Genomic DNA, 8,256 nt, shown 5'->3' on the forward strand with positions numbered 1-8,256 from the left:
GAAGCCCAGCTGACACTATCACATATATTCTGTTTAGATATAATTTCACTATCACAAAAAATTCATGTTTGTATAGCAGTTGAGATTGTACTAGACCTATTTGTATTCTTACTTTCATGTGCAATTCAAATTTCCAAATCTTATTCAGCCAGCATTTGCTTGGTTTACCCTTTTTAGTCTTTCACTAAATTCCAACTCAAAAAAACCTGTACTAGATGTCATTGTTTCCAAATACAGTATTTAAAAGATTCAACCTCATTATTCCTTTCTCCACCCAATGTTATTCCATCTCTTTATGCATACTCTGTCCGCATTACTTAATTTTTCTTAGATCTGCCAAGTTTTGTGTTGCTTTGCTGATTAAAGCAGAATCATCTGGATATTCTAAGTCAGTCAAGTTTCTTTTATTGCTGTACTCTGATCTAAAGCTTTTCATCCATGTGCTACCACTTTTTTTCAACATTAAATTTATAAGGGCAAACAACATCAAACGTGAAATAACATCCCCCTGTAGCATTCCAGTATTTACTGCAAATTTGCTTGACAGGACTGCATTAACATTAATATTGCATCTATTCTGTTCACAGATAATTTTAATTAGCTTGACATACTTATGGGAATGCCACAGTAAACAAAAGACATATACTTTAATATTAGTCTGTGGACTGTCAAATGCCTTCTTATAATCAACAAAAACTATGAGAAGAGACTTTTAAATTCCATACATTGCTGCATTTAACACAAATATTTGATCTGTGCAACTTCGGCCTTTTCTAAAACCAGCTTGTTCACCACTAAGCTTTTTATTAATTCTTTCTCCAGCTTATTAAGAATAGGCATACTGAATATTTTCATTGCAACCAACCTCAGAGCAATACTTTTGTGGATACCACATCAGTCAAGTCTTCTATCTCTAGTACCTTTGGCTATGGCTTACAATTCCCATTCATGAGGCTTATTACATGTTCTGCTGAGCAGTTTAGTTAACATATGAGGTGTCATTTCAATTTTAGATAAAATCATCTCTGCAGTGTTTCCATCATATTTTTGTGTTTTCCATCTCCTAAGGTTGTTGATTCCACTTTAAAAACTGTGAAATTCACTCATAAGCACATTCAAGTCTTTGTCATCCTCTGGTACATCAGATTATCCCCATGGTATGTTATGACCTCAAAAATGTTTAGCCTAGGATTGTCCTTCTTCTTCTGATGGCATTATTGACCCATCCCTCCTTTTGACAGGCATTTTTATATTGTTTTCAGTCATAGATATTTTATTAATAATTCTGTTGGCTACCCTAACACCAATGCCACTCCCTGAATGCATGGCTTTGTCAACATCATCAGCCTGTTTGCCCTAGTACAGTACATTCTCTAATACATCTTCTTGATGTTTGATTAACTGTATTTTGTAGACTTGAGAACTTAGCATATTCTTATCAGTGTTCTTCACCTCCCCTCAGGAATACATCTACAAATACCTTTTGTGCCCCAGGTCTTACCTGATATCCAAGGATTCCATCCTACAGCAAATTGTTGTACATTCCTGATGTAAAATTAGTCCTTAATGGTTATTTCTCTTCAGTTATAGTTTCTAAAACTTCAAATCTATTTCAACATTCAGTTGAAAAAGCCTCCTGATATTCATATTCAAGAAGTTTTACTGTATTAAACCTAGATGCTCTGTCAACTTTTATGTTGGGTGCTTTTAATTTCAACTTTAGAGTGGACTTGACAAGTTTGTGATCACTACTGACACTGGCTGAGCCGTAGCTCCTGATATTCCCCAGTGATCTTTTTCTCTCAGTTAATAGCTGTGTGATCTATTTGGTTTCTATAACTGCCGTCTGGAGATGCCCAACTGTATTTATGGATGTCCTTTTCTCAGAAGAGTATCTCTAATTGCCAAGTTTGTAGCATAAAACTAATGAATTACACCAGGTTTTCACATGCAGTCTCTCACAGGGACTTCTTTACCCATTAAAGTACATCCTCCATACCTTCATTGTTCTTACAGGTTTTGCATTCTTACTACAACAACAATTCTTATAGCTCTTTATGGTCATGTATAACATTCTGCTGTGTTAACTAAAGTTATTAGTAGTGTTGGCATCATTCATAAGTGTTATAAACATGGCTCAAAGATGTAGTAGTGCTTATGGTAAGCAATGTCTTAGTTTTATGATGAACCTAAAGACCCCCACTTATTGTATGGTACTTACAAGGGGAAATTATTATCTTCTGAGCCAACATGTGAAGTGTGCAAGGAGTGGACACAGTAACAATAGATTCAGCATAGCAATAAGGTACAAAAGGTAGTGAGGAGCGATGTCATTATTTGCAGAATCCTCTAAAACCCCTTCAAAAGACCTGTATGAATGTTTCTAAGCCTGGAATACTGGAAAGCTGTCTATTCAACTCCATCCACGAAGGGATGGAAGAAAATTACAAAATACTATATAATTTGGCGGGGGCCATAGATCCTTCTAATGGCGATGAAGTAATTTTGCCACCATGGTAACAGAGATCTACTTCTAGAGGGTCTGTTTTTGTCTGCTACAACAGCAAAGATGCATGATCTACTTACCATAACTATGTGTAACAGTAATGTTGCTTCAGCATTCTAGTTACACCTCCTGAAGTCATATTTTTACCCTTAGCTCAGGCCTATTTAGGATAAAGATTACCCTTTCAATGTCGTGACAATCACTCACCAGTTGCATGCAGAGGCAAAAACCATTCGGCTTCAAGTCTTTCTCTTACCCTGCTGATGATAATAGAAATACTCTATTATCAGGCAGCAGTAATGAGGAAAGTTGCTCAATGTTGCCAGGGGATCATGAGCACACCATTAATTGTAGTGGCTTCAGTAGCTCGTAATCTCAGTAGCTTTTACATGTAGGTAAAGCTACATATAATAAAATCTTGCCATTCTGTTGTGAGAAATTCTTATAGTTGTGGATGTGACTCTCCAAGGTTGACAGGTGGTGACCATGCTTTTATCAAGGAGCATAAAACAGGTGTGCACTACTTCTGCAGCACGTAGACATAAAAGTGTAAAAGTGCCATAGTACCTTGCCTTTGTTAGTAATCAGCCTGGAAATTTTATTAGCATCAGGTGAGAAGGGTTAGACTGCACTGAGGACTCAGAGGCTAGCCACAACCTGACTACCTATTATTCCTGTGTCTTGTACAGTGGAAACTCGGCATGCCTCTCCCCATGACCGCTACTCACCCAGCTAAATTCAGTCGCATACATCTGCACCAGCAAGCCTCAACTTTACAGATTCATCTAGACATTTGAAGTACTGCTTGGGTGCACACTTTCCGTAGCCCTTAACACTGTAGGTAATACACACTAAGGACTCGAAAATATGGGTGCTTGACTTATCTTTGGGCCAGGTCAAGGTCACAGGGATGTGTAGAGGGAGGTTGTCATTTAGGCCACAACTTAATAGTGCAGGCGCTGTAAGGGGATAGTGCCATCAATGCACCTCATGTAGTTTACTGTAGGCTTACTTAACAGTCTTTCTAGCATCCTGCAGCCCCTTGCTGCAATCTTTTTCATTCCTTTTACTGTACTTCCATTCATATTCTCTTTCTTCCATCTGACTTTTCACCCTCTCTAACAATTGTTTCATAGAGCAACTGCGAGGTTTTCCTTCTGTTAAACCTTTCCAACCTTCTTACTGTCAATTTCCCTTTTGGTGCTGAATGACCTCATAGGTCCCAGCCTTTGGCCTAAATTCCATATTATATTCTACAGTATTAATGATGCAGGAATTAGGCATGGTCATATTTCACTCAAGTTGCACAGCATCACAGGTTGTCGTGGCCATGAACCAAGAGAATTTGGACAGTTAGTGAAATTCTTGTCCAGATCATTGCGAAAGATAGAAAGAAACTCTTTGTCCAGACCTTAAATCTAGTCCAGAATTTCTAGTAATGACCCTGAAACAAAGCTGAGGCCACAGAGAGAGGTAGAAAGAAATTTATTACTGCTTTTGAGACCTTTGAAATGCAAAAGATGCAAAAGCTCGACTGTAACAAAAGCTGCTCTGGATCTGAGAGTGTCCTGACCTTTTCCAAAGAAGAAACCTTTCTTTAAATGTAATACTGTAGTTTTAAAATGTCAAATTTAAAGATATATTTGTTTATACAGTTGCATATTACTGCAAAGCCTAGTACCATAAATGAAAAAAAAAATAATAAATAAAAAATTCTGTTCAAATTATGTTATTGTTAAGCATTTCATTCTAGGTCAAATTGATAACTTATCAAAAAACTTGTATATTACTGTATGTGGTTATGTGTTATCTGCCATGGATTCTGGGACAAATCAACAATTGTTTGCCTCCCCCATAATACTTATGTTACATATAAGAGGAACGATTAGAGAAGACAGGTTTTTTGTGGAAAAAAGATTTAATACCACCAATGATAGTGAAATGCACCAGAGGGGAGTGGGAAAAGTAAAGACTTCATGTCTGTCATTCTCAGAATAATATAAAAGGCATCTGACAGAGTACTGAAACAAATAATTAAATGGGCATTACAAAGGGAGAGGGTACCAGAGGTGATGCAACTCCATCACGCAATACATCTAGAGCAAGGTACCAGAAGTGATGCAACTCCATCACGCAATACATCTAGAGCAAAGATACTGGAAGGTACAACTGAAATATCTGAAATAAATGTTTGTGTCCATCCGGGATCAGTGCTGAAGCCTTGGTTGTTTATTATAATAATGGAAGAAGCTACAAAGTCGTAGAGCCATGGGGTCCCTGGGAGCTGCTTTATGCAGATAACCTTCTGCTAACAGCAGAAACTGAGGAAGAGGTGGTGGAAATGGTTAAAATGAAATATAAAGCTTATGGTGCTATAGAAGAAACAAAGAAAAAGAACAATCAGGAAAATGGCCTTGTGGTTGTTATGGGAAAAGGCTGGGGATAATCTGTACTCTGCTGAAAGCAATAGACGGCGTCAAAAGAGGTACGCAGAATTACAAAATGTACAAGGAATAATGGATTTTTTTTATGAGAGAATTGCTTTACAGGAGCAAAGGGATAGATGGCATTTGGGTTACATTGGGGGACACAGTGGACTGTTGAAGCAAAGATTTATGATGGGTATATAAGGTCTGTATTACACAGCAGCAAAAGAATGGGCACTGACAAAAAAAAAAATAAATAAGAATATAAAATTATTTTGAAAAGATGTGATCACAGAATGCTGAGACTCATGTCATGTCCAGAGTATGGTTGGAAGATTGTATTACAAGTGAGGAATCGGTGAAATGATGTGGCATTAAGGGGCTGGAAAGGCAGACCTTAAACAGTGATGGGCTGGCCATTTGATAAGTGATGAAGAGCATTTGGTCTCAAAAGTTGTGTAGATATTGACGGAGTAGGACGAAGAACCGTAAGAAGGGCCTGGAAACCATGTAGAGAGGAGATAAATGAAAATCTACACTTCAACAAAATTCAGGCAGATGGAGCACTGAGCAAAGAAAATGTACAGACCTCGTTTAACATCCAATCCTTTGAAGGGAACTGATGATGAAAACTGTTTATGTTGCTGAAGAAGTTTGTCATCATTAGAGAAAAGGAAATCTCCAGATATACCCGAACCTAACTTGACCTCGCCGTACTTGGAGTACGGTGTCTTACATGAAAGGAGCTCCTATTCATGTGAAAACTTTGTAATTTGGGTGCTGAAAAATATTTTCTGAATCTCATTCACCGCTTTTTACGTGAACGACAACAGGCGCCTCTAGATGGCATTTTTAATGCCCCTAGACTTATCTCGTCTGGTATTCCATACACTAGTGTTCAGGACCTGTGTTGTTTTTAGTGTTTAGTAGAGAAAAGATTGCTGCTGAGGATAAATAAAGTGCAGTACACAGTATGGTCCACTTTTCAAAGGCAACACTGTACAAAATGGTTCTGAATATAGGACAATGTTAAGTTTGGTATTACCTGTAACTCAAGCCTTCCCTTTTCACAGTACATCATTGTACTTTAAAAAAAATGTAACATTTAATATTGTCAGAAAACTTAGTACTGTTTACAAGTGCGTGTTTTCTCTAAAAAAGTTAATTTTTAGTCATACTGAGGTTTCACAGCAATTTCTTCAAGTCACAGAATGATAATAAAGCTTAAGTAATCTAATCCAAAGCAAAATTAATGAAAAAAAAAACTCAAAAGAAAAGACTGCTTACGAAATATATAAAAAAACACACACAGCAACTGTACTTACCTCTAATTGTTATTAATGACGGCTTCGTATCATTAAGCGAAGAGACTACTACCCCGAGCTCCATTTCCTTGGATCAGCAGGCAAGCAGTTAAACTGAAAAGAAGCCACATTCAGTGTTGTTGCCAAGTGGTAATTAATGTTGCTAGACGTTGTGGTGCATGGGTTAGAAGGGCACACCGTGCACTCCTCCTCAACACCAAATTACGAAACTGTTTTTTTTAATATATACTTTAAGATTGTGTATATTAACATCGAATAAACTGTGAATTCTTGGGTGGCCAAATGTACCCACCATGCTCCAAGTTTGTAGAAACGTGGATATGGAGTCAGGGATAAGTAAGCAGTTGAAAAATGACAGAACCACGACAGAGTTACCAAGTTCGGCATCAGCGTTATGGCAATGATACATTATTTACTAATGTCATAACAACATTTAAGCACGGACTACTCAAAAAAAGTCACCGTACGATCTTACTTCCGCCATTGCTTTCCAAACCACGTGAAAATTCATATTTTCAGTTTATCAAGAAAAAGCGAAGTTATACTCCATAAACACTACTGTCTCTTAAAGTTTACATTACAGTAAAGATATCACTACCAAAGCGGTCCTGGTCGTTTCGGCCGTAAGTCACTTGGGCCGTAACATCCAAAACAATGTAAGACGTTATGTTTATGGTATTTACCATTATGTTTATGGTATTTACCATTATTATTTCATGTTTTACGTACATCCCCAAGGGGCTGGTACTAAACACGGCGCCCATTTTGCACGTAAACGTGCTTACGGCCTAAATGACTTACGGCCGAAACGACCCGAATGCAACTAAAGACATGGGAGTGTTAAAAATTTAATGGGCGCTTTTTGTACCGGGAGTAATGGTACAGCAACCGATACAAGTGCGCACTATGCAGTACACCGTCAGCATGTACTTGGCGTCACTGCAAAGATAACAAAATCATCTGTGCTGTGGAAGAGACTGATGCTGAATATGCAACTGTGACGTCATACGTATTTTTCATGATTTCAGTTGCTTACTTACTTCTAACCACCACGCCCCCTTCAGTTTCTACGGATTTAACGCATGGAGGGTACATTAATCCACTAAGGCGCATAGTGATTTTGACATGCATTATAAAAGATAGTAATCGTCTTAATCGGCTTCCCATAGCGTTCGAAATTGCGAACATTAAACCGCCCTTTTGATTATGTAATACATCGTTGAACAAGATTTTTGTTTTGAAAATGGCTTAAATTTACTCTTATACTTATTTGAGGGTAGGATCCCATCAGTTGCTTTGGCAGCCTTTTCTCAAGGCTTGAGATTATTGCACTTCCTAACCAGGTATTTAGAGTACATGCATAAACTGTTAGCATGGGGCTTGTAGTTTTGAAAACAATTTTTGGAACTATTTCTTAGCCATCTGTAGATTTTTCTTGAAAACCTTCGATACTTGTACATTCTGTTTCGAAAGCGCACTCTTAAATTATTTAATCATGTCGACAACCTTTGAAAGTATTAATTGAAAAACGAAAAAATCGACTTTTTTCATAGACTACTATCTACTTAGTTATTCTTATTCTAATACAACATTTTGTTACTTTACGTGTATTGTAAAAATGGATAAACTACGTAATGAAAAAATATTCGTTATAGGCTACCCTTCACTTGAATGTTGGCTTTCTTCGAGCACGGACAAGTGATAAGTAAAAAGTGCTCCAAAGAAACTTCGGAGCAATCAAGTTTTCAGTAAAGCCACGGCCCGTGAAAATCAGCCACTGTCCGGTGGTGGCCTCAGCCACGGCCCACGAAATTCTTAGCCGCGGCCCATGAAACTCAGTCATGGTCCGATGGTAGCCTGTGTTGGTACCTATGGCGGTGCCAGAAGTACGATTATGGCTAACTTTAAGCTTAAAGAAAATTAAAACTACTGAGGCTAGAGGGTTGCAATTTGGTATGCTTGTTGACTGGAGGGTGGATGATCAACATACCAATTTGCA

The 8,256-nt window shown here is 37.8% G+C and overlaps 1 protein-coding gene across 1 annotated transcript in view; it reads right to left on the reverse strand.

The window, feature by feature from the left end:
- The window catches only part of LOC136840905 (UDP-N-acetylglucosamine transporter-like), an 88,118-nt gene extending 81,783 nt beyond the window's left edge, over positions 1 to 6,335 (reverse strand). Inside the window, exon 1 of the mRNA XM_067107869.1 lies at positions 6,258 to 6,335. The gene's annotated coding sequence lies outside the window, so the exon portion shown is untranslated. The remainder of the gene's footprint in view (positions 1 to 6,257) is intronic.
- Between the last annotated feature and the right edge of the window lie 1,921 nt (positions 6,336 to 8,256).

This window comes from Macrobrachium rosenbergii, chromosome 8, assembly GCF_040412425.1.
Source record: "Macrobrachium rosenbergii isolate ZJJX-2024 chromosome 8, ASM4041242v1, whole genome shotgun sequence".
In the NCBI taxonomy this organism is placed as follows: domain Eukaryota; kingdom Metazoa; phylum Arthropoda; class Malacostraca; order Decapoda; family Palaemonidae; genus Macrobrachium; species Macrobrachium rosenbergii.